This window comes from Schistocerca cancellata, chromosome 9 (genome assembly GCF_023864275.1).
Source record: "Schistocerca cancellata isolate TAMUIC-IGC-003103 chromosome 9, iqSchCanc2.1, whole genome shotgun sequence".
NCBI classification, from domain to species: Eukaryota; Metazoa; Arthropoda; class Insecta; order Orthoptera; family Acrididae; genus Schistocerca; species Schistocerca cancellata.
The window spans coordinates 311,413,186-311,440,550 of NC_064634.1; positions in this window are offsets into that span (position 1 = coordinate 311,413,186).

The following is a 27,365-nucleotide window of genomic DNA, read 5'->3' on the forward strand; positions in this document are numbered from 1 at the left end:
ACCGGCGTTGCCTGGTGAAACGTTGTTGTGATGCCTCGTGTAAAGAGGGGAAATCCGTACCGTACGTTTCCGACTTTGATAAATGTCGGATTGTAGCCTATCGCGATTGCGGTTTATCGTATCGCGACATTTCTGCTCGCGTTGGTCGCGATCCAATGACTGTTAGCAGAATATGGAATCGGTGGGTTCAGGAGGGTAATAGGGACCGCCGTGCTGGATCTCAACGGCATCGTATCACTAGCAATCGAGATGATAGGCATCTTATCTGTATGGCTGTAACGAATCGTGCAGCCACGCCTCGATCCCTGAGTCAACAGATGTGGACGTTTGCAAGACAACAACCATCTGCACGAACAGTTCGACGACGTTTGCAGCACCATGGACTATCAGCTCGGAGACCATGGCTGCGGTTACCCTTGACGCTGCATCACAGACAGGAGCGCCTGCGATGGTGCACTCAACGACGCACCTGGGTGCACAAATGGCTAAACGTCATTTTTTTCGGATGAATCCAGGTTCCGTTTACAGCGTCATGATGGTCGCATCCGTGTTTGGCGACATCGCGGTGAACACACATTGGAAGCGTGTATTCGTCATCGCCATACTGGCGTATCACCCTGCCTGATGGTATGGGGTGCCATTGGTTACCCGTCTCGGTCACCTCTTGTTCGCATTGACGGCACTTTGAACAGTGGACGTTACATTTCAGATGTGTTACGACCCGTGGCTCTACCCTTCATTCGATCCCTGCGAAACCCTACATTTCAGCAGGATAATGCACGTCCTCATGTTGCATGTGCTATACGGGCCTTTCTGGATACAGAAAATGTTCGACTGCTGCCCTGACCAGCACATTCTCCAGATCTCTCATCAATTGAAAACGTCTGGTCAATGGTGGCCGAGCAACTGGCTCGTCACAATACGCCAGTCACTACTCTTAATGAACTGTAGTATCGTGTTGAAGCTGCATGGGCAGCTGTACCTGTACACGCCATCCAAGCTCTGTTTGACTCTAGGCCCAGGCGTATAAAGGCCGTTATTACGTCCAGAGGTGGTTGTTCTGGGTACTGATTTCTCTGGATCTATGCACCCAAATTGCGTGAAATTGTGGTCACATGTCAGTTCTAGTATAATATATTTGTCCAATGAATACCCGTTTATGATCTGCGTTTCTTCTTGGTGTAGCAATTTTAATGGCCAGTAGTGTACATTCCGTTACATGTAGCTTGTGATAAACCTTTTGCATTTTCTTTATGTTTTCGTCTTCCTTAAAGGCAAAGAGACAAGATGAAGCGGTAGCCCATCATAGAGCCTATGCCTACCGTCATGTATTTTTTGACTTTCAGTTGTTAATAAACAGAGGATTTTTTCTGGTACCGGTAGGAGCAAGGAGGGATTCGCGCTCGGCTAGTGAAAGAGTGAGAAGCACGTCAATATTTTAGCGAGTAATTGTAGACCGCCATTTTGGGGTCGCTATGAATAAGTGAGGAGTGTGGATTTTATATGTGCACCGTTCAGAAAAATACAGTATTGTTTTATTAACAGAAAGGTCGTGTGAGTTGTTATTTCAAATAGTGCAATAATTACAACCACTTAAGCCCACCTGTGTACTTTGGAAAATTACGAAGATCCGATAAGCTTAATAGGAACACGGTCAAGACTTCAAAGGTGAACGCGGCGACCAAACATAGTATTATAAAGAATGGTAAGCACAAATCTACAGCGGAGAAAGAAACTACTCCGCCCTGCAAAATAATATGAACTAATACGGACTTATTTCCAGGCACAGCTCAGCTTATTGTGCTTGTCATTCTCGCCGAAAAATTAATCTCATTAATTCAATACATTTTAAGAAGCCACGCATATTATTATCATCTATTTCATTATTTTATTATACTATAAAGTGGCGACAGGTGACAGGCACGATACGCAGTGGGCAAAACTGTGAGTACTAGTATTGTTAGGAAAATGAATATACATGTATGTTAACGATTTCTTTATGTTCCATGTACGCTGATGATGTGACGGAGACGATGATGTGGTACTGAAGAAATGCTATAAAAAGGAAATAATAAATAAATTAGAAGGAAAAAAGGCGACAGTACCGAGAGCACACAACAAAGCACAATAGAGGAAGTACGATTTACAAGACAACAATCAGGTAGGACTGCGCAATGCATATAGAGAATGCGTTCCCAGTAGACCTATTAGAAAATCCATCCACCTATTTCCTAAATTCCAGAACCTAAAGCTTCCGATATTAACGCTATTGTAGTCAAGTGGAGATAATGACATTTCTTTATTAGTATAGAAAGTATATTGACTAAAGAATAGCTGAGACTATAATTACATACAACTGTATATGCATTTTTTTTTCGCGTGAGAAGTAGCGCGGAAGTAAAATCTTAAAAAAGAAAATTTTTATTTTGATAACTGCAGTGGTATAAGGATTTCTATAATGGAGGGTCAAAACAATAAGGAAATGTCATTCGAAAATCATAATGCGAATGTAGTGGATGTTCATTTGCAAAATGCAACAATGAGTGGTTTGGAACTGTTTAACGGTGATTATTTGGATGCTGGGCGCGACGTGCCATTGTTGCATTCGACGCCCGTGAATACAGAACATTTAATTACAAGCAATACGTTAATTACAGTAGACGTAACTAATGGCACCTCGAGGCCAGAGAATATTTTAAATGAGAGCAGTACGCGTAGTACGGACGCAGATGTTGACAGGCGTAGGCCGGAAGTGAATACGGAAGATATGCAAGCCTTATTTCGAGCCTTAACAGAATCCATACAAACAAGCATGAATGCAATGAAAGCAGACATAAATTCAAAAATGTCGGGCTTAGAGACTAAAATGTCAAGTTTACAAACGATACAAGCAGACATGACTAACATGAAAGCAGACATGACCACAGTGAAGTCCGAGATCGAGAAGGTTAATACAAACATGACACACATTTCAGACGACGTAAAAAATTTGCGCACAGAACTCAATAGTCTGGACACGAAGTTCACACAGCAGATTTCACAAATCTCCATGGAGGTGGATAGTAAAATTAATGAACAAGTACAAATTTCGGTTCACGATATGGGTGAGAAATTAAAAGGCATAGTGGGCGAAAAATTTGAAACACTAACACACACGTATCGACAGGAGCTATCCGGAATTAGAGAAACCCAAGAGAATTTACAGGCAATGCAAAAGAATACGCAGGTCAACTTAGACAATGTACAATCAGATGTAGCGAAACTACATTCTTTCTGTAACGACTTGCCAGAAAATGTAGAAAAAATCACATTGGAGGTAGGATTACTTAAGTTAGAAAACAAGAGGATCAACTCAGACATTGTGCACCTTTATGAATCGGTAAAGAGCAATGCAAAGGACGACAATACAACGTTCGCAGAAAAATGCGTACGTGAACAGCGTACCTATGTGGAAGCAGTAAAGGAAGTAATGGGGGACAAGGAAGAAGAAATCTTAAAACGCGTAGAACATGATATCAGGCAGTTAGAACAACGGTTAAGAGACGAAATAGTTAACAAACAAAGTACGGTAATATCATCGCCTGGGGCGGTAAGCGGAGCGATAAACAGCCATCCGCCAATGGGAGGAATCAGTGGCGCGGACAACAATGCCCAACCCACGCCGCGCGACCGCATGTCGACGCGCGACGCGAGCAGCGGGCAAAACTTTGCTGAAACAAATATACCATCACCGCAGGGAAATGCTGTTCCGCCGTGCTGGACAGCGTTGTTAATGGATGAGAGCTTAATAAAACATCGACAGTTTCCCGTATTCTCAAATGAGAAAAAGCGAACGCACCCAGTGGTGTTTGTCCGAGCCTTTAGAAACGTACTGCCCAGGACTTGGACAGAAGCTCAAAAAATTAAATATGTAGTAGGACACACCGAGGGTGATGCCCTTTTGTGGGCTACGGAGATGTCAGAACTTTGCGAGACATATGAGCAGTTTGAGAATGCATTTTTAGATAAATACTGGTCAACAGCTATCCAGGAGAGGTTAAGACGAGAGGTATTTAACCCAGTACCATATCATTCAAAATTCGGGGGGCTAAGAAGCTATTTTGAAAAATACCTAAACAAGACCCGTTACTGGAATAATCCGATATCTCATGTCGATGTACTGAAAATCTTAAAGAACAAGTTACCTGCAAATGTTAGGGAAAAATTAATAACTGTTCCCGAATATGATCTGGAGTATTTTCTTTCAGTGCTCGACTCAATAGATCTGATTCATGAGGATGGGCAAGCCACACCTAGTTATCGTAACGGTAATGAGCACAACCCAAACGGGAAGAACTACGGTAACGGCAACGGCTTTGGAAATTATAACGGTCGTGTGCGTATGAATGAATGGCATCCATATGTACCGCCGCGCCACAACGGAAATCCGTACAATCGGTCTACCTACCAGCCACAGAGTGGCCGAGGGTCGTACGAAACTAAATATCAGCCGTATAGGTACGGTAAAGGCAGAGACAATAGAAACTCGAGGGAAAACTTCGACAATGGGCGACAAGGAAATGCAAATTACCAGGAACGGAATATGCAACACAGGGATCCGAGAGATAACAGGCAGCCCGTACAGTCAAATCGAAACAACCGGGACACGAACTGGCGAGCACGCGAACATACAGTAAACATAGTAGAAGTGACGGCAGAAAATGAAACAATACCTTTACCGGCCCCAGGAAATAATAATCGAGCGTGACTAGAGGAAGAAGTTAATGAACTGTCAGTGTGCCACAGTACTAATATGAGAGACTTAAACACTAAAGCGAACAGGAACGGAAAGGAGGAAGCAGACACTGAAACAAACCTACACATACAGCATATCCGGAATCTATTTTTAAGGTATGATAAGGGCGCAGAAATGAAAGAAGACTTGTTTATCGAAGAGAAAGAAACAACACGCAAGGTAAGTGAAATTATTCAAGCAATAATAAAGGTAAAGGTGGGAAACATAGATGTACTAGTTGTTTTGGATACTGGCGCGTCGACAAGCCTGATGTCTACTAGCTTGTTCAAAGAGATAGCGAGGGAAGTAAATGTTCCCACACTACCTGTAGAGAACTGTAAGATCGTAACGGCGACGGGAAGTAAATCTAAAGTTATAAAATTACAGGCCAGCATACCCATTAGCATATGTGGCGTAATTTTGCAGTGTACTTTCTTGTTGGTAGACAAACTTATAGTGAACTGTATGCTTGGTATGGAGGTGTTCAGAAGATATGGGATAAAAATAGATATTGGCAGCGGGGAATGCCAGTTTCATGTAGGGGAGCGCACGCTGACTATGGACTTAATAAGAACTACAATGACAAATCAGGTTAGGCCGATACCAGACATTAATGTTAAATTTGTCTACCCTCAACCCATAGTGGTAAAGGAGATGGAACTTGATGACTCTGGTAGGGAGATCCTCGATGAGCAAATAGTAGACAGTAAAATAAATAAATCCACTTGTCTTAACAATGAACAGCGAAGTGAACTGACAAAATTACTCTTCAAATATCATAACATTTTTCGTAAACAACCTAGTGTTATTAAGGGATATGAATATAAAATGGAAGTATACCCGCATGAAACTTATTGTAGAACGTCTTATGGCACCCCTTGGGCAAAGAAAGAGGCAGTAAGAGAGGAAATAGAGCGCATGATTAGTTGGAGGGTTATTGAAACATCGCACTCAACTTACTGCAGTCCGATTCTCGCAGTTGGTAAAACTGACGGAACGGTGCGGTTGGTGTTAGACGCGAGGGAAATAAACAAAATCATCGTTCCTCTAAGAACAAGGCCAGAGAATCTAGAAGAGCAGTTATTAAAGTTCCATGGCGTTAAGTATTTAACATCCCTTGATTTGAAAGCTTCGTACTGGCAAATTTTATTACATGAAGAGAGTAGAAAGTATACAGCTTTCATAAATGCCGGGAGGAGCTACCAATTTAGGGTGCTGCCTTTCGGATTAAATGTGAGCGCTGGTGTCTTTATTGAAGCATTAGACAGGGTTCTTGGACCGGAACTGCTTAGCCAGGTTACACTCTACGTTGATGATTTATTAATTGCAACTCAAACATGGGATGAACATGTAAGTATTTTGGAAAGGATTTTGCAAAAATTTGATGAATACAATGTCACAGTTAACTTTAAAAAGTCTGAATTCGGAAAGGAAAAAGGAAAATTCTTAGGGCACATTATTTCACCAGTAGGAATTCTACCTGACCCCAGTAAACTAGATGCGATACGGAATTTCCCAACACCCTATACTAAGAAACAATTAAAAGGTTTTCTAGGTATGGCCTCGTTTTTCAGGAAGTTCCTGCCACAACAATTATTGAACAGTAGTTCACTATTAAACTTACTGCGTAAAAACCACAGTTGGTTGTGGACTAAAGAATGTGAAAATGATTTTCAGCAGATTAAGCAGGCGCTGATTAACGCGCCTATCCTGAAACACCCAAATATGGAATTGGATTTTTGTTTAAGCACCGATGCTAGTTATCAGGGGCTCGGTGCGTGCCTGTTTCAAATAATAACAAAGGATGGTAAGGAAGAAGTCAATGTAATCAGTTTTGCCAGTAGAACCCTCACAGAATGTGAAAGATCTTATTCCGTAACTGAGCTAGAAGCATTAGCAGTAGTTTGGGCGTTTCGTAAATTTCAATATTACCTTTGGGGAAAACATACCAAAGTTTACTGTGATCATCAAGCCTTGTCTTTTCTTCTGACGTGCAAGTTGTTACATAAGAGAATAGCGAGGTGGTGCCTGTATGTCCAAGAGTTTGATTTTGAGATAGTGTACATAAAAGGGGAACAGAATGTTTTGGCAGATGCACTATCACGGTTACCGCAAGGTCTTACCGATTTCCACGAGTTAGAGGAACAAACATCAGACTTCAAGGTCCTTTTAATAGAGGATGGAACTTTTAAACCATATTATATTAAAATGTGCAAAAACATGCAACGTTTACAGGAAGAAGACCCGAGATGGAGCAAGGTAAGGAAAAAATTGCAAGCTAGAACACACGAACGTTTAGAGCAGTATTACATTATACATAATGGCGTCCTCTTTCACAGAAGAGATCGACGAATGGATAAGTGGTGTGTGTGCATACCTCAGGAATACGTGGAAAACTTAATTCAACACACGCACCGCACATGGGGGCACTATGGAGTGCTGAAGTGTGCCGCCAAAATTTCTACGTATTGTTATTTCCCTAATATGAGGCGACGTATAGAGCAAGTAATCAGACGCTGTGCGGTGTGTCAAAAGGTCAAACATCAGAATAGGACCAGTCTTAACGCACTAAACCCAATAATACCAAAGCAACCAAGAGATCTTGTATCTATTGACGCCGCAGGTCCTTATCCCCAAGCCCGCGGCGGAGTTAAATACATCGTAGCCCTGTATGATGTTTTTAGTAAGTATCTCCAGCTGTACGCAGTCAAAACAGTTAGGTCAGGGCCAATTATAAGGCGAATTCTGGAAGACTACATACCACGCATCGGGAAACCACAGGCAGTCCTAACTGATAACGCCTCAAATTTTACATGTGACCAATGGAAATCATTTTTAAAATCACAAAACATACGTCATATTTTAGTATCCAAGTTCCACCCGGAAGCAAGTCCCGTCGAACGGTACTTCCGTGAATTTAATAGGTTTATCCGCACATATATACCACAGAACCAAAGGAAATGGATAGAATACCTGGGTCCATTTCAGCACATAGTAAATCACTTACCACACACATCCACAGGGCACACACCGGCCGAACTAATGTTTGAAAAGATGGAGCTAGATGAATGGGCAAAACCGATACCTAAATTAAGGCACAAAGACGTAATCTTAGAAGAGAAAGTACGGCGAGCGCTAATAACATTGGAAGAGCAAGCTCAGATAAGGAAAGGAATTTACGACAGGAAATTGAAAAACGTAACAGAATTCCAGATTGGACAGGAGGTACTACTAAGAACGCATCCGAAATCATCGAAAGTAAAGGCATTGAATAGAAAATGGCAACTGTTATATGTTGGTCCGTATATCATTGTTGACAAGCCACATCCGGGGTGCTACTTGATAGGAAATATAAAAAATGGTAAAATAAAAGGCATGTATCCACATAAAGATTTGCGGAAATTTATTAAATGAAAATTCAAATCTCATTCTGTCCTTATCTGTTGCATCAGTAAAACGCAAGAAGGTAGGAGGTTTGTCGCTCTTTGACGAATAAACCGACTGGCGCTCGGTTCCTCTCCAGCTAGGGGGTACAATATTTATATTTCCGGTGCCCTCTCCCTCTTCTACTATCCTGCTTAATCAATAAGGAATGTTCAATCTTCTTTTACTACCTAACATGCAGAGAGTGAGATTCAGCCTAGTGAAAATAAACTTTTCTTGTATTTTGATATTGTACTTTCTTAAGATTTAATTCACAGCGCGCGAGCTTTAAGCGAGAGGCAAGAGCGATGGGGTATACTGAGCCGTGCTGCCGCGCTTAAAGCAGAGCGTACTTCAACAATTATATACGGAGCGGCTTAACAGCTGATCGTAGGGGCCAAGTAGGCAAAAAGCAAGGTTGAGTTCAGTGTCCCCTGTACGATGCGCAAAGACACACTGCGCACCGCGACGGAAACCATTCTAGAATTTAAGCGAATCGGCATCCACACCGCCTAACCAGCTGGACAAAATAGGAGCAATAGGAAATAGAGTACCTATCAGCTAGTTACTCTGACGTAGATGAGCAACACAAACTAAACGAGCAGAGACATTTATTCCTAAGTCGGTGACTATACTGTAAAGAGCATTAATGTTAAGAGTAAATCATTAGTTTAAGCATATGCAGCTTTAAGAAAATGAGCACATGGACGCAAGTAAGCTATAAGGAGAGTAGAATACACTAAATTTGTGAACACAACATATTCTATTGAATGTACATAGCTAGGAATAAGTATAAGTATTCGAAGTAAATGACCTATCCGACTATATACAACAGGACTAAGACAAGTTGAAAAAGGAAGTAACAACATGTACACTTGAAAGAACGCGATTAGCACATAACTTAAGAACTAAGCGACTTACATACAACACATACGCGAGCGACGATGTGAAAGGTAGAATGAGACATAAACATAGAAAAATGCGTGTGACTGAGACGTGCGTGTGACTGAGGCATAAACTATAAAATAACATATCGTAGAACTACACTTCTTTACAGACAACATTAGAAGTAGTGAGCTTAATGTACAGGGAGAATACATATCCACAAATTTGTTATTACAGAGCTCACCTATGTTAGCTGCTATTAATTACACGATACCTTATAGTATAAGCAGCAAAATAAAGCTGTAAACATGAATTGAACAACACGCGGGAGATAAGCTAAGTAAATACAAACACTAACCAATACGCACACAACGTAATTGCATGAACTTAAAACAAAAGAACTGAGGGAAGTACTGTATGTTTATAAAAGCGATATGGAGAAATAAATGAAATTTCACTGCTGGATAATATTTTGAAGTAGAGAGAGTGAAAGGTTTTATTAGATTCGATTGAAGGTATTAATTAGTTAATCTACGTTTGTGGTGACTTACCGTGCATGGAGTGAATCTAGGAAGAGAATGAAAGTGTATTAGAGTAATACGAGTTTATTTATATTTGTGGAAAGAAATAAATAGTGCGGTGGTTCTAGTGTGAGAACCCGGTAGGTAGTACAGGAGTATAAATGGCGATTTATGTGGAATATTTTTAATGAATAATTATATGGGTATACGGCGACGAATATGAAGATTAATGTTACAAGGGTACCTAGGAAAGGGCCACGAAGCTGACGTAAGAAAGAATACACTATATAGTTTTAAGTCTTAGAATGAATGGTTGTATGAGTGGGGAAAGCAAAGTATGATGATGCATGTACGGTAAGTAATTATGAAAACGAACATCACGAAGAAGCAGTGAGTAGTAGAGGAGAAACAGTGAAGTCGATAGTAACAATGGTACATGGTAAACATTTAAAACACACCACAGCACAGTGATTTGCTACACAGACATCAGAATGTAAAACCACACAGTATGAAAAATATTTCCTTAGCGACTAACTGTTACAGCTCGAGAAACTATAAGGTTAATATAAATGAAAATATGATACACGATTCGTATGAGGAATGAACACAAAATGCAGTGAAACAATATTTTCTACACTGAGTTCTTGCACGCAGAAGCGAAAGCATCATTTTAGCACTTGCGCGTTCTTATCTATCGGTAATGAATTATGAGTGGAGCAACATATGAAAAAAATACGGTAAAATTATCGGTCACACGTCACAAAGGTAAACATGTACATGTCGTCGAATCAATAAGGCAGAAATATGGCTTGAAATATATATTTACGAATGTGGAATATTACGACGATTAACAAGCAGTGATGAAGTCAGTTTGTCAAGGGATAAAACATTCACCACACTCGCTCACAAACGAGCATTTGTAAATATTATACATAGTATGAAGATTTATCAAATGCCAAAGATAGAATAAGTACACTAACGACGCACTACAAATAGCAATCCTAGAAGTAGCTTGATCTCTGAAGCAGACCTTAGCAAATCCTGTTTTCCATGTAGTGAGTAGTGCTGGAACGTATTTTCTATGTGTATTTTTGATGCTAAAAAGACGCAGGAAGTTGGACCTGCAAGTCAAGAGAAAAACAAAAATTCAGAACAAATGAGAGATTCCTTCTAATTTACTTATTAGTGTGTAAGATGGATGATGCCTAACATGGAACCCATATAGGAAATGTGAAGGTGACTTGTACATTTATGTGTCAACTTTGCTATTGTCAATGTCTATGTCTATGAAAATATGTATGTAGTATTGGATGTAAAAACGCGCAGGAGGTCGGTCCTGCAAGACAATAACAAGAAAGAGCAAACATTCAGAACAAATGCAAGATTCCTTCTAATATACTTATTGCTGTGTCAGATGCTGCTTAACATAGAGTCCATATACGTAATGTGAATGTGAATTGGACATTTATTTGCCAACTATATTATTGTTAATGTCGATGTCCATATAAAATGTATGTATGTACTCTTTTCTTCTTTTCTATGTGTATTTGTGGACGTAAAAACGCGCAGGAGGTCGGTACTGCAAGACAATAACAAGAAAGAGCAAACATTCAGAACAAATGCAAGATTCCTTCTAATATACTTATTGCTGTGTCAGATGCTGCTTAACATAGAGTCCATATACGAAATGTGAATGTGAATTGGACATTTATTTGCCAACTATATTATTGTTAATGTCGATGTCCATATAAAATGTATGTATGTACTCTTTTCTTCTTTTCTATGTGTATTTGTGGACGTAAAAACGCGTAGGAGGTCGGTCCTGCAAGACAAGAATAGAAAATGCGAATGTTCAGGATAAATGAAAGATACTTCCTGATTTACGTATTAGTGTGTAAGAGGGTGCATGTCATGGAGTCCGTATATGAAATGTGGATGTGAATTGTAAATTTATGTGTCAACTCTATTATTGTCAATGTCTATGTCTATGTATGTACCATTATCAATTTTATGTGAGATTTTATACTTGAAGAAGAACAACTTATGTATGTATGTGAAGTGCAACGCGACGGACGAGTAAAATACTCGCACGTGTGAAGTGATACAAAAATATTAAGGCGTAATAATATTGAAAATAACGGCTCGGCCGTAATATGAGTAAACGCTGCAGTCTAGCAAAGTGAATACAGAGAGTGTGATGCGTGTGCGACGGAGATATCAGAGGAAATCAGTATGACCACGAGTTGAGGTGTGAGAACCGCTAACTATAATGCACGACGGAAGATAATGCCGTATCCTGCAGTGCGGCTCTTACCTTCAATGTCACTGGCCGAAATCCTCGCCCAGGCGCGAGATGAGGTATTGGTGTTCTTCGGTTGAGCGTTGGAGCTGAATCCGTCGTATCCAGTATCCGGACTGGAGGGCAAATACAACACCGACTTCACGAGCCTGGAGCGACATTACAGTGTGGGCGCGGGCAGTGCTGCTGCTCACGTGGCGTTTGCGTCACTGAGTAGGGCGCGTTAAACAATGAGCTGCTGCTGCTGTGCAGCGGACAATGAGATAACGTGTGTCGAAAGGGCAGCTTATCAGAATGGCTAATAAACCAAACACCAAGGAGAAAAACAATTATTAAAATATGGTGGAAGGACAATGTAAGAAATGTAACATTTTCCTCCTGATAATACTACTTAATAAATGTAAGGAGAAATAAGAGACTACGACGTTAGCACGCCATGGACGTGCGATAGGTAATATGAATATATGTGAATGTAATTACGTGATATAAGTATATGTGAATGTATTTATATGTATGAACTTGTAATGGCCAAGAAAATGAGCTTTTTAGATATATTTGTAGTAACATAAGGGTATTAAAACTCCATTGACGTGCACCAAGTGACTGAACTATGAGCCCCAAGGTTAATAAGACTACTGTATACTGTCTCCCTAAATAAAGAGACTTATTTCCGACAGTATACAGTAGGGGGGCATTTGTGATAAACCTTTTGCATTTTCTTTATGTTTTCGTCTTCCTTAAAGGCAAAGAGACAAGATGAAGCGGTAGCCCATCATAGAGCCTATGCCTACCGTCATGTATTTTTTGACTTTCAGTTGTTAATAAACAGAGGATTTTTTCTGGTACCGGTAGGAGCAAGGAGGGATTCGCGCTCGGCTAGTGAAAGAGTGAGAAGCACGTCAATATTTTAGCGAGTAATTGTAGACCGCCATTTTGGGGTCGCTATGAATAAGTGAGGAGTGTGGATTTTATATGTGCACCGTTCAGAAAAATACAGTATTGTTTTATTAACAGAAAGGTCGTGTGAGTTGTTATTTCAAATAGTGCAATAATTACAACCACTTAAGCCCACCTGTGTACTTTGGAAAATTACGAAGATCCGATAAGCTTAATAGGAACACGGTCAAGACTTCAAAGGTGAACGCGGCGACCAAACATAGTATTATAAAGAATGGTAAGCACAAATCTACAGCGGAGAAAGAAACTACTCCGCCCTGCAAAATAATATGAACTAATACGGACTTATTTCCAGGCACAGCTCAGCTTATTGTGCTTGTCATTCTCGCCGAAAAATTAATCTCATTAATTCAATACATTTTAAGAAGCCACGCATATTATTATCATCTATTTCATTATTTTATTATACTATAAGCTAAACTGCCAGAATTTTATCTAAACTTAAAAATTTGACAGTAAATTCAAATTCGCAAAACTGAGTTAATTATTAACAATAATATATGTGGAACAGTAAATTTATGTTTTAATAAAAAATGTGAGCTACAAGTAAACAAGTCGGTTCTTACTCTCACAAACCAGAAAAACTGAATTTTGTCAACTAAAATGCCATCTACCACGAATGGAATACTTTTTCTGAATCTCAATTTTGTTTCCGTGCCTCCAGAGGCACAACAGACATGATGTTCTGTGCTAGACAACTCCAGGAAAATGCAGAAAGCAACAGAAGGCTCTTTATTTAGTTTTCTATGAGTTGGAAACAGCCTTTCATTGAGTACCTTGATCTGCCGTGTGGAAGGTACTTAAGACACTTTGGATGTTATGAACACGATTTGGAACTGGTTTGAGCTCTTCATGATACCATGTCTGGACAAGTTCTTCATGGTAATTCTGCATCTGATTTTTTCTCAATGACTCACAAGCGGCCCCCTGAGTGGGAGGTGCCAGAAGTCCAGTGATGTTTACGGCATTTGACGCCCCAATGTTGTCTGCCATGCAATCACAATATTGGCTGCTGATGGCAACAGGGGCGGGGCTCGAGCTATCCAAAATGAGTACAGCATGAGGCTACAGAGGGTGGTTGAATTGCTTAGTCGACGATTAACTCAGTGTTATTGGAGTTGATACAGAACAGAGCGATGGCAACTATAAACAAAACAAACATTCCATTATATCTACAACAGCAGAAGCTGAAGTTGACATTTCATCAGAAAAGAAGACAAGGAATTTCGCAGAGTGAGAAAGAAGTGGCAGCCGAATTATTAGAGTGCCTGCAAGATGAGTCAGTGTAATGTGTGGAGTCGTATACGCTCCACTGTGCTGGCAATGTACACGAGAAGTACAACGATGATGAAACGTACTTAATATGTGAAAGTGTTTTTGAAACAGGTGTCGAGCCATTTAGTTCATTATACTTGTCGAACAGGGAGCCACAAATCCCGTCTCCAGTGAAACGTAGTGATGCACAACCGTTTTCCAAGGAGCGGGTACTAAACATAATTACGTGCGTGAAAGATCATCCACAGCATAGGAAAAAACAATTAGGAACAGATTTCTAACAAGTGCGCAACAATATGACTGTGTAGCGCAAATACAAGGGAAGACAAGGCGCACTTTCTACAAAAACTGGTGTTTGCGCGTTTCAAGGGTCGTCGATACAGTTTACAGGGTTTGCATTATAGTGACCTATAACGCACATCACACTGAGCGCGAAATAGATTACAGCGGTTTCAAGGGAAGCAGTGGATGGTTGCACGACTTCAAACAGCGGTGCAGGATTGGAAGACATAAGACTACGGAATTTCAGACAAAGTGTCAACTTGACGATGCACGGGAAACTGTGAAATCGGACTGAAAATTTGTAGATAAGACAGGAAATAATGTTCCGCTCCGACCAGTCTCGATTTAAAGAGGTAACACATGTGTCACAATATCAACAAGCACTACTGCCTTAACGGATTCGTAGACAATTACCCCGACTGTTAATCTCGGCGGTAAATTGGCTGGAAAATTATTTATTGTGCCGCGAGAAGTTGGAGGTGCTCTGTCCTCTACTGTTCTTTCTCGTGCGCGTGATGTTGCAAGGGCAGTAGGGAATATTTATTACGTCGCGGAAAGCAAGTGCGGGAAATGACTGTAAGAGAACTACAAGTATGGTATGAGCACTGCTTTTGGCCAATAGCTGGTCGAAATAACATGTTTTTTGCTGGTTTTCGTATAAAATTGTACTCCAAAATCCCTCCTGGAAAGTGTGTGTCATTGCAATTCATACCACATAGAACCACTGGACAATTTGAGCCTTTGGATGTTTGTTTTTCTTGTGTCTATAAAACATATCGCATTGTCAGCAGCTATGCCTTAAAGGATAGCCAGTTTCACGATAAGCTCCATGACAGACTGTTTCGCATTTGGCTGCATCCTATTACATTCGATCAGTTTTCATCACCCCGTTACAGCAATGTGATTCTAAATGCATTCATTAAAGGTGGATACCTAGCTGAGAGTCTTGCGCGGTTTGTAGCTCTCAAGGAGTTCGCCTTTGATCTTGATGATGCGAACCTTTGTGATCAATGAAGCGCGTCACTTTTCGCTCAGTGTTCATGGAGTAAGTTAATGGTTTGTTTCAAACATTTCTTGAATGTCGACGATATCCATTTTGTGAAGTGTAATGCATACATACCAGAGAAGGTTGAGCTCTGCACCTCTCGGGCACACAATTTGTCACTCTCCTGACGCACATGGTGTGTCATTAGCAGCTAACAGTTTTTCTGTCATAATTGTTGACACAACGCCTTCAAATGAGCCTTACTAAAGAACTTGTGACCACTCACTCTTGTCAGGGTTTGAAACAAGGCTGTGTGCTTGCTCCAACATTCTTTGCACTGTGTAGGGCTGCCATGCTGGATGAACCATTTGCTAACAACCGAAGCTTGAAGATTGGGATTCGTTTTGATTGGGAGGTTTCTTCAATCTGGCAGGACTTCGTTCGCAAAGACGTACCCAGGTTATCTGGGTAACAGAGCTACAGTGTGTCGATACTTAAAAACCGCATGTGGTCGCTTTGGTTCGGGGAAACGGAGAGAACCAAAATACTCGCACAGTCTGCTCCGTGATTAACACTCCCTGAGTGCAGTGTCTCCATCCTAGGCACAGCACTAGAGTAGGCTGATCATTTTTCATTGCTGTGGACCGCTTACCGTGGAGGAACACCATAACCACCGCTGTCAACCTATTTTAAGGAGAACGCAGCACACATTTCAGCGGCAAGCGACAGGAAAGCTCCGTCAATTACAACCCCGCCATGTTCGAAACATTCAGTGCGATTTGTATAAACTCATGTATTGCGCTAGAAATGATCAGTTTATTCACCGGAAACACATCCATAAGTTGAGCTGAAATTCTATGCAGGAAGAAGTTGTTCATACTCGAACGGAGAAAAATGTTTTTCGTAAATCCTAGGTATTTTTTAGCGTAGAATCCGAATCTGCAATAAAAATGGAAGGTTTCCATTTGAAAGCAAAAGTCTGACGCGCACATGGGAAAGGGGGGAGGGTTAGGGGATGGTCAAATCTAGCGCAGACATATATCGCCATTCAAAATGCACTACCGTTTGTGGAAACTGCAAAACCAAGAAGGAAAGGCATGAATTCAATTTATTTAATACCACAGGTTAGGTACATAACAAGTAACAAATGATTACCTTTTCAAATCTGTACACATCCTTTGAGCCCTATTATTCAGTATATTGTGTGGCCACCATGCGCTGCAATTAGAGCTGGTACACGCCGTAGCATTGAATCAATAAGGTTCTGAATACGCTCCTGAGGGATTTGCCTCCACGCAGTTTGTATCCGAGCCCACAGATCCGTGACACCAGTTACTGGAGGACCGTGACGTACCAGATGCCGACCAACCATATCCAGACATGTTCCATGGGCGACATGTTTGGCGAACGTGTAGACCAGGGAAACAATGGTACCCATCTCTTTTCGAAGAAGGCCTGTACATTCCTTGCAATATATGGCCGGGCATTCTCCTGTTGAAACGTGGCCTCTGGAGATGCCTGAAGCACGGGAGTACCTCAGGTTCCACAACCTCCGTTAGGTACCGATTGCTGTTCAAAGTACCCGCAATAAGTACGAGGCGAGATCAGTTGTTGTAAGCAATGGCGCCCCAAACATCACATCTGGTTTTTGTGCGCTATGCCGCTCCACAATGCAGCCCTTCAGGTTGCGCACACGACGGTGCCGCCCGACACGTATGTGGCCATCGCTATAGGTCACGTTGAAGCGGGACTCATCCGATAGATAGATAACCTGTTGCCGCTCAGCACCCTAGTGACGGTGTTCACGTGCCCATTGCGGTCGGAGGAGCTCGTGGTTTCTGCACAATGGAAGCCGACGTGATGCCATGCGTACAACCAGTACAAGCTGCAGCTGACGGCTACGAACCGCCGATGCAAACAAGTTCACATCTGTTGCAGTGCTCCAGGGAAGTGCCAACATTCTGGAAGACGCGGTTCGTAATGGCCATGCGGACAAGATGACGGTCATCCCGTGGCGTGGTAATGTTCCGTGGTACAGTTGCCGCTCGTCGCTGCGTGCGACCTTCCTCTATCCACTGCTTCCACACGCGCATCACTATCGTAGCAGCATGCTCTGTGCTAGCCGAAATGTCACGGTATGACAACCCCGTTTCCCGGAGACCGATCATTCTGCCCCGTTCGAACTCGCCCACATGCCTATATGGCTCCCTTTGACGTCGACAATCGTTTCCACCGTGTGTGACAGCTCTGCACCGACTACATTAGGCGCAACATCGACCCTGTCGGACCGACACGAGAGGGCTCTGCTCGGCCTACGTGTACCCCACCTAGCTGCAAAACGTATCACGTATGGCTTGCACACCCTTCGCCAGTTATATCAAGTGTGGCACTATTCGGGTAATTCCTTCTCGGTGTTGCACTTTTCACAAGCGGCAGTGTATTTTCGTTTATAACATTTTTTCGTAGGATGCGTATCTTTTGGGATACTGAGATGTTTCGAGTTAAGACAAACACCGTGTAAATGCAGAGGGAAGATGAATGAGTAAGCAGTCTAGCGGCGATACGAACCGCAAAAAAGGACGTCCACAGACACAGGCAGCTTTGACACTGAACATCTAGTTAACGCCCGGCGCCTGAAAACGAGCATATCTCGGAAACCACGAAGCTGATGGACCGTTCACGTGCTACCGTCGCGAGCATGTATGGGATCCGTTTTTAAGGACGGTGAAATTACGAGTAGGCGACAAGGCGTCGAGCGGCCACGCCTCATCAAGGATCTTGGATGTAGGAGGCCTGAAGCAGTTAGGACCTGTGGCAGATCTGACGAGAGAGTACAGTGCTGGTGCACGCACAAGTGTTTCGGTGCACATGGAGCTCTGCGTCTTCAGTTGACACAATGTCATCGGCAACTAAGGTTGCAGCGGGCACGAAATCGTCGATACTGGGCCGTGGACCAATGGAAACGTGTCACGTGGTCAGCTAAATCACATTTCTTGTTATACCAGGGGGTTGGTAGCACACCAACGGCTCCTTGACGCATGTACCACACCACCGACGAAGACCGGAGGATGCAGTATTAGGCTTTGGGTACATGCACCACGGGATTTGTGGTAGTAACAGAAAACATCATGACAATTTTAGACTACGTGAACATTGTTGCAGATCACCTGCATCCCTGCCTACTCGATGTCTTCCGAGACGGTGATGATATCTTCCATTGGGACTATTGTCTAGGTCACAAGACCAAAATCGTGCTACAGTAGTTTCATCAGCATGATAATGAACTTACACTGATGTTTTCATCACCAAATTCGCCTGATCTGAAGCTGATTGGATACAACTAGGGCGCTATCGTCGCAGATCCTTGCCCGCAAACCACTGGACACTAATTTACGAGAACTGTGCAGACATTTGATGCAACGTACCTTCCGAAACCGACCAATGAGTTGTTGAATCTATGCCACATATAATGGCGGCTGTATTGCTTTCCAAAGGTGGACTAACATGCTGTTAACCAAACGGTCATCATATTTCGGCTTATTAGTGTAATTACTACGTAAGCCATTATACAATACATGGAGGAGGGACCATCATATCATTATTATAATTTTTATTCCTGTTTCCTTCTTGTATTGAGCGAGGCAGAAACGAAAGTCTACATACCTCTGTGCGTGTCATGATCCCTCTCATCTCTCTCTAACAATCCGTACGCGACATACTCTGAGGTGACAAAAGCATGGGAAGGCGATAAGCACATATGCAGATGGCGCTCGTGTGGCGTCCACAAGGTATAAAAGGGAAATCGATTGGCGCAATTGACTTTTCTACTCAGCTGATCCATGTGGAAAGATTTTCAACGTGATTTGGCCCCAAGACGGGAATTAACAGACTTTCAACGCGGAGTGGTAGATGGAACTAGACGCATGGAAAAAGTACTGTGCAAGCTCGTGGCGGCTCCATGACAATATACGTGAAATACACTCTGACCTCTGGACCAACTAAACCGATCATTGACTTTAAATGATTATGTTCGGCTACTTGGAGAGCATGTTCCTAAAGAACGACGGAATTGTAATGGATGAAAATGCGCCTTGTTTCCAGGCCACAGTTGTTGGCGATTCGTTTGAAGAGCGTTCTGGACAATTCGAGTGAATAATTAGGCCAGCCAGATTTCGCAACATGAATCCCATCGGACGTTTATGGGACATAATCGAGAGGTGGATTCGCGCACAAAATTCTCCGCCGCAACACTTTCGCAGTTATGGAACGCTACAAAGATAGCATTGCTCATTATTTCTGCAGGGGATATACGATTTGTTGAGTCCATGCCACGTCCAGTTGCTGCACTGAGCCGGGCAAAAGGAGGTCCGACGCGATGTTAGGAGCTATCCCATGACTTCGTTACCTCAGTGTGTACACTACGGTGACTGAACATTCTACGACGAATACGGCTTCTCTATGTTTCTCCAACACGATTTCTGAAAGACGCCATTCTCCAAGAGATTGCCATGTAATTCCTCCGAAAATTTTTGTTACACTTTGGTTACCAATCTGTCAGCGCTTTTATCCATGTCTGTTGTCATCCTTTTTGGTAATGATTCCAACCACAGGAATAATACTCTAGAATTGATTGACGACGTGTGTGTGATTTCCTATACAGATGCATTACAGTTTCCAGAACTCTTCCAACAAAACAAAGTCTACCACTCATCCTGTGTAACAATGACTTTGCCGGGTCGGCCCACTTTACAACGCTGCTTAGTATTGTCCCTAAATATTTAGACGACGTGACTTGATCGAGATGTTTATCACTGGTCTTTCCATTTGCTATGGGAATTATCTCAAAGGAATATACATTTACTAACAGGTCCCACTGATTACATAAAGTGGAAGTTTTGTGTCAATCTTTCTGCAGCTGCTTACAATCGCCCTACGATGATACTTCCCTGCACATCGTCAGCGAACAGTCTTACTGTGTAGCAAATCGTATCTGATGAACTTATTTATAATGAAAACGTTAGACATCCTGTGACGCTTCCTTGGAACCCACGCCGTCGTACTTACATTTTTGTCGTTCATTCATCGTGCGGTATGACGTACTGGGTATCACTAGTCAAATTTCTTCCAATCAGTCACATGTTTGCCAGGACACTCCATGTGAGGTCAGCAGTGAACGATGTGGTGGCGAGTGGAACGCCCTTCGGAAATCCAGGAAGATGGAATCTACCTGTCCACATGCGTCTGTTGTTGGTACTGTGGTTCGAATGGATAAAGCAAGCCGTACTTCAGACGAGTGATTTCTCCTTAGTCCGTGCTGTTTCTTTCACAGATGGATCTTTCGCTCCAGGACCGTCGCAATTTGTGATCATACATCACCGCAAGAGCAGATCAAACCAAAGGTCGTAGCCGATCCATAAAGTGTATTGCGCTACCTTCTTGTCAGTCCAAACGGAAATACATTTTTTTTCATACTTGGTATCCGAACTGATGCATCATCGACTAGCATTTAGGTTCAAATGGCTCTGAGCACTATGGGACTTAACATCTGAGGTCATCAGTCCCCTAGAACTTAGAACTACTTAAACCTAACTAACCTAAGGACATCACACACATCCATTACCCGAGGCAGGATTCGAACCTGCGACCGTAGCGGTCGCGCGGTTCCAGACTGTAGCGCCTAGAACCGCTCGGCCAGACTAGCATTTAGGTTTCCACTCAGTGTCAGACGTCTATTGGAAATGCGGCAATGCGTTTCTCTCAGTATGACATTAAATATTGTAGAAATGGCACCATGTAATGCCATAAGCTGCTGTTTAATTTATTGTCTATTGAACGGCTGTTTTCAGTCGAAGACCTTTATTCAGCACCTGTTGTACACACTTCACAAATAAAAGAAAATTTCAGGTGAAAAGGATGCTTGAAAACTGTAGTGAAGATACAAGTAATACTTTCAGAGGCTTGCATGTACACATAAAAATATTATAAACATCATATTTTTAATATTGTGCTTTTTGATGTACGTATGTAACTCTTACTGTTAACAAATATTCGTACTCAGTTTTCAAACATTCTTTTCATCTGAAACTTTCCTGTATCCACCAAGTGTGTACAACAGGAGCTGAATAATTCTCTTCAACCTGAGCGAATCGTGCACTAGAGATTAAATTCAACAGCAAGATGGAACACAACAAGCAAACAAAAATTAAATGTCGAATTTGCTGCACTTATAAATATTATACGGGGCGTCTCAGGAGGACGTGAAAACGAACGATCAGCCGAAGTAAAAAGTCTAGTAAACATGGGTTTCAAAATGCACACCTTAAGAACTATGAGCAATTCATCTCCGGTGATGCGAAATATATCTATTCTGATGTAAGCGCTCTGCTTTCCGTACTTTTATAGGTGGTGTTATGAAACAAAAGAAGAGCGCGCATGAGCTCTAGGATGCATACCTCAAATGCATACGTTAAGAGCTATGACCATTTGCTCATGCGAAACACATCTCTTCCATTGAACAAGTGCTCACAGCTCTTAACGTATGTATTTTAGAGTTCATATTTACTAGCATAGCCCTTGTGGTATGTATGTTGTTTACTAGACTTTTTGCTTTGAATGGGAACTCCTGTCATATCGTTATGTGGAGCTCAAAACTACGCGGCAGACTGCAAAGTTCGTACCCTATGTGAAGAAAGGCCTTATCGTGCTTGTGTGGGCGTCTGCTAATGAAGTGTTACAATTCTGTACTAGCAGATAGTACCCTGTTTCAGATATCATTACAGTAAATGATAATAGCTATATAAACAGAAAATAAGCAAGTAATGCTTAATCGTATACGCACCGATAGAAACTTTTTATGGAACTGCAATGTGGTAGGCGATTCACACGGCACGAATCTGCAGGCACACTGCATCTTTTTGCTCAGAGACCAGAGTTCTGCATACAGTTAGCATAAACGTCACTTATCGCGGACATCAAGAATGTTGTGTGCGACGTTGTTCGCAACAGTGAGTAGAGGTGCGCTACAGAGGACTGTAGCAACTGTCATCGTGAGAAAACTGGACAGGAGCAGAAATGATTACCTAAGAAGTATCGATGTCACAAGGAAGAAGCGCGGCCGAGGGTGCTGTAGCGTAGTGTCTCCAAGCGCAAGTGGACAGAGTCGCTGTCACCGGCCATATCGGCTGGCAGTTGCTCGCAGTCCCGAGCCGCTACAGGCTGGTGCAGCGGGCGTGCGGTGTCGCGTGCGCCGTATCCTGCACCACAGCTATCGGTGTGTCACGGAAACCTGCTATTCAATTGCTGTGACGCCCGTGGGGTGGTATCGATACGTTAAACTACAAGAAATATCCGTGGAGCAAGCATTCAGATGCGCGAAATGTAAATTTTGCCTCCAACACATGTACCGCTACTCCAGAAGTAAAGTGTGAAGTTTGTTCACAAGCGCCCTGAAGGTTTTAAATGTCATTTTATCGCTAATACAGTAAATCAGGCACACGTGTTTCGTAGGCAGGTTAATAATTCGGTATCAGGAATAAATTTGGCTTAAGGCTATGAAGACATAAATGCAAGGTCATATCACCTTTTTCGGACAAGGGGTTACAGCTAACGAACCGCTTTTTCTGCTTTTTTAGGAAAAAAAGGAAAAGCCACCGATGCTTTTAGGTTTTGTCCTGTACATAATATTATTTCAGAGTATCTGTTCTTTTTTTTTAAAAAAAAAGAAAGAAAGAAAGTATGGTACAGTGCCATTGTGATACGGCTTCCTAGTGCGCCAAAGCGAAAGTGTTCCAAAAAAACACATTGAATTTTCAGGTACAGCATGCAGAAAATCAGCAGTTTATCACACAATGAAATATTTTCAAGCTCTATATTCTACAGGATTTGTGTTTTGATATGTTTAATCTCTGTTTGTCATTAGTGCAACTAAAATTTTAATCACACATACTCATTTTCCACATTACAGACGTACCAGTAGTACGGTTATCTATTTTGACTATCTTAAAATAACAGCGACATTTTTGAGGTATGTATATACCGGAGGGAATCACTCGCACTGCCAAATACAAATCTCATCTGCAGGTGAAAATTGCTCGAAACGTGTGTACATTCGACGGATTTACTGTCAACACATTATCCTACTACCGAATTTATCTAGCTCTTGTCTTGTGAAGATATAGCCATTCAGTAAAAATTTGTCCTAGGGTGACGTGTACATGCCCTCTTTACAAAGTGTTTCTATATTAATCAACTTATATAACGCCTCTTCCTAAGATGTTTTACTCCAGCAACGTCGTAATTTTTGAACATGATCTAGGATCTTGCATCACTGAAGTAGCATGCTTAAAGAGCAACCACAACTAAATGTCTCAGCCGATTGCGGCATCTTGTAACTAACCGGTTACTACGGGTTATTACGTTATTATTGGGAATGTAAATGCTTATTGCTTGTGAAGTTAACTTGAGAAGATTAGGGTCGCCACCGACTCTAACCATACAACTAATCGAAGGTTTGGTCGAGTCGGAAAATAAATTAATTTGATCACAGACCAAAAACTCACAAAATTGCATACGTTGTGAGGTCGCTCATAGCGGATACGATGTAATTAATAGTATTGCCCGTGCACTGTTCACGACAATCAAACATTTAAAATAAAAGAGAAAATGCATGAACACTGCATAAGATCAGCTCCCAGCAACACACCTGAAAATAAGACTTAACCTAAAGAATTTGTTGTGAAATACAAGGGGAGACTAATCACTGGACCTGTGCATAAGGAAACGCATTGGATGTGCTAACGGGAAAGCTACGAGGTGAGTGGCTTAGGTGCAAAAACGTAATCTCGGAACAGAAGAGAAAATTGTAGATAAAATCATTTATTCTTAAGATAAGGGTGTGAGGCATGTACACGATTCCTGATAACACGTGGTTTGTGGAGACGCAATTTCTAGGTATAGTGCCAAATTCCAACAATATCACATCACACAATCATGTTAACATTATCTAAAACAAACATGCGATCGGACAGTTAGTGATGCCGGTAGCCCAACAACTATAATGTTCTACCACGTGGTTGGCTCCCCACGGACGAAAGACACATAAGCAAGGAAAATTTACGAGAAGGCAAAGCTCTAAATATTTATAAAGGTGAAAGCTTATGCAGGCGCAGCTGAAGGCAAACAGACATTCATACAGAAGCGAGTGCTCACTTCTTATCGACACCTTTGTGTGGCGCTCTTCCGGCGGATCCAAGTCTGCTACAGAAATTGGCTAAAAGAAAAATCTGCCAAAGTTTTGCATTCCTTGCTGCGACAAGGCAAAGCAATCTTCCAGATTTGAAAAGCGAGACCAAAAGCTAACAGCTCTCCCCTCGCCAAGTAACAACGCGCCACGCGGTCAGTCTAACTCACCCTTCTTCGACTGGAGCGCAGCCTCCTCCACGCTCCTCGTGGACCGGAAAACCCAAAGAAGCCATTTCCGCCACCAACCTAACGCAGCTGAATTTCTCACAAGTAGTGCAAACCTCTTTGCCTACTTTACCACTACGAGAGTTGGCTATTCTGTACCAGTGCTGCTGAATCTGTACGACTATCGCAGACTTTCTGCAGCAGACTACGCCACCGTCTAGCAACGTGACAAACAACCACATTCATTCAATCACGCCACTATGAGAGTAAAGAGAAAAGAGAAACAAGGAAAAGAAAGAGAAATACTTGTGAAATTGGGCTACCGGACTAATGAAAGGTGGCTACAGGACCCTTTCAATCTTCTTGCCCGTCTAAACCGAAATACAATTTTTTCCTATTCGGTATCGGAAATGACGCATCGCCTGTTAGCACATTAATGTTTCCACTCACAAGAAAACATTCAGGAGGACAAGGAACTTGTTCATATGGTGATCCGAAACAACTCGACGGCACAGTTACGGCCGTGGAGCGTGTATGGCTTTCGATGTTGGAAGAATTTTGTGAAAATATTTTCAGACCTACTTCTGCTGAATAACTATGATGTCAGTCTCCACTTGAGAAACAATATAATCAAGCTGCGGTCACTAGTGCATAACGAATTCTCTTCACCAAGGCTTACCAGTGTGCTGAAATGTGCCTCATACAAATCAGGGTATTTAGAGGATCACCTGCGACAACTTCAAATCCTGCTAAACATTGTTTTATATTGTGTACTCCGTCTTATGTGAAGAACCTTCGTTTATTTTGTATGGAATGTGTACAAAAACTTTAGTTTTAAACATTTCTTGACACGTTGTGGTCATTGTAATGATTACGTATCATAATAATGAGTTACTTATTATTGTCAATTAACAAAATACATATGTGTGAAATGGTAAGCTAAAAAACAAAAAAATAAGAATTTAATACATAAAAAAATTTGAAACATAAAAATAAATAACTATATACAGGTAAAATAAATAACTACATAGAATAATAACGAACATTTGGATGTGTTTATTAGGTATGTTGAAAATACTCCAACAGTACATTGTATACAGCTTACTATCCGAAAATGATATTTCAGAAGCCATGTTTATTATACATGAATGTAAGCTGCTTGAAAACTTCTTTAATTTATGTTGTAACTAAAGTTCTCATTTTTCAAAATTAATTAACAGTGGTGGGGTATTTTACAAAATTGCAAATTATTACAAAAGCTGATTATACAGTTCTCAGAACGTTAATTACACATCAACTTTATATAAAAAACATTTTTTATATATCATCTTTTCGAAGATATTCCCTCTAAACCTAAAATACTAAATTACCTTTCAGAGTGTGTTTTACACCTTAAAAGTGAAATTGGGCACACACAAAAAATATTTATTGCATTATTTGGTCCCCTTTACACATCCAAGTTTCATCAAGATTGTTTATTGACACTTGGGAATGTGACCATGTCAGTGTCATAGAGACATGTATTGGAGATGTGGCAATGTGTTTCTCTCTAAAGGACATTAAGTATTGTAGAAATAGAATCATGTAACACCTTAAGCTGCTTGTCATCAATTAATGAAGAAAATTAATATTCCAGCTACGACGGTTCTCTGCAATTCGTTGCCTAAGTTGGTAAACCATACAGCTGCTGAGACCATGCCTTCCATAATGCAGCAAATTAGTAAAGAAATATTAATGCTGCTCTTATGAACTTTGTATTGGTGTCACTGAAGGAATGGCCAACATTTGGTAACATGATGGGAACGATCATTCGAAGCACAAACTTCTAGTAAACATAGGCACTAAAATGCGTACCTTAAGAGCTATGGAAGTTCTTTATCTTTGGCGCTGTGAAACATAACTCTTCTACTGTTGTTTTGTTTTGATTTCCATACTTTTAAGGGTGTTAGTGTGGACCACAATAAGGAAAAAAGTCCCGAACACATGGGTTCTAAGATGCATACCTTAAGAGCTATTGGTACTTGATCTTGGCTGCCACAGTGAAACACATCTCTTCCACTGACCAAATGCCCATAGCTCTTAACGTATGCATTTTAGAGCCCAGAGTAACTAGCACAGCTCTTGAGGAATGCAGTTTAAGAGCCCATCTTTACGATCTTTTGCTTCGTTTGGCCGTTCTTGTCATATCAATATCTGGATATCAAAACTAAATGACAGACTGCAAAATTCGTACTTTTTGTCAAGAAAGAAATTTTTTTGGTGGCATGGGCGTCTTCTAATGAAGTATTGCAACATGTTGTTGACCGAATAGTGTCCTCCTTCAGACATCATTACAGTAAATGACAATAGATACATAAACAGAAATAAGCAAGTAATTGTTAATCGTTTACACAGCGACGAAAACTTTTTATATAACTGCAACAAGGCAGTCGATTCAGACGGCATGAATTTGCAGATACGTTGCAGATTCCTGCATACTGGTAGCATAAAGGTCACTTATCGCGGACATTCGACGGGCGAAATGTAAAGTATGATGTCAATACGTGTACCTCTACTTCA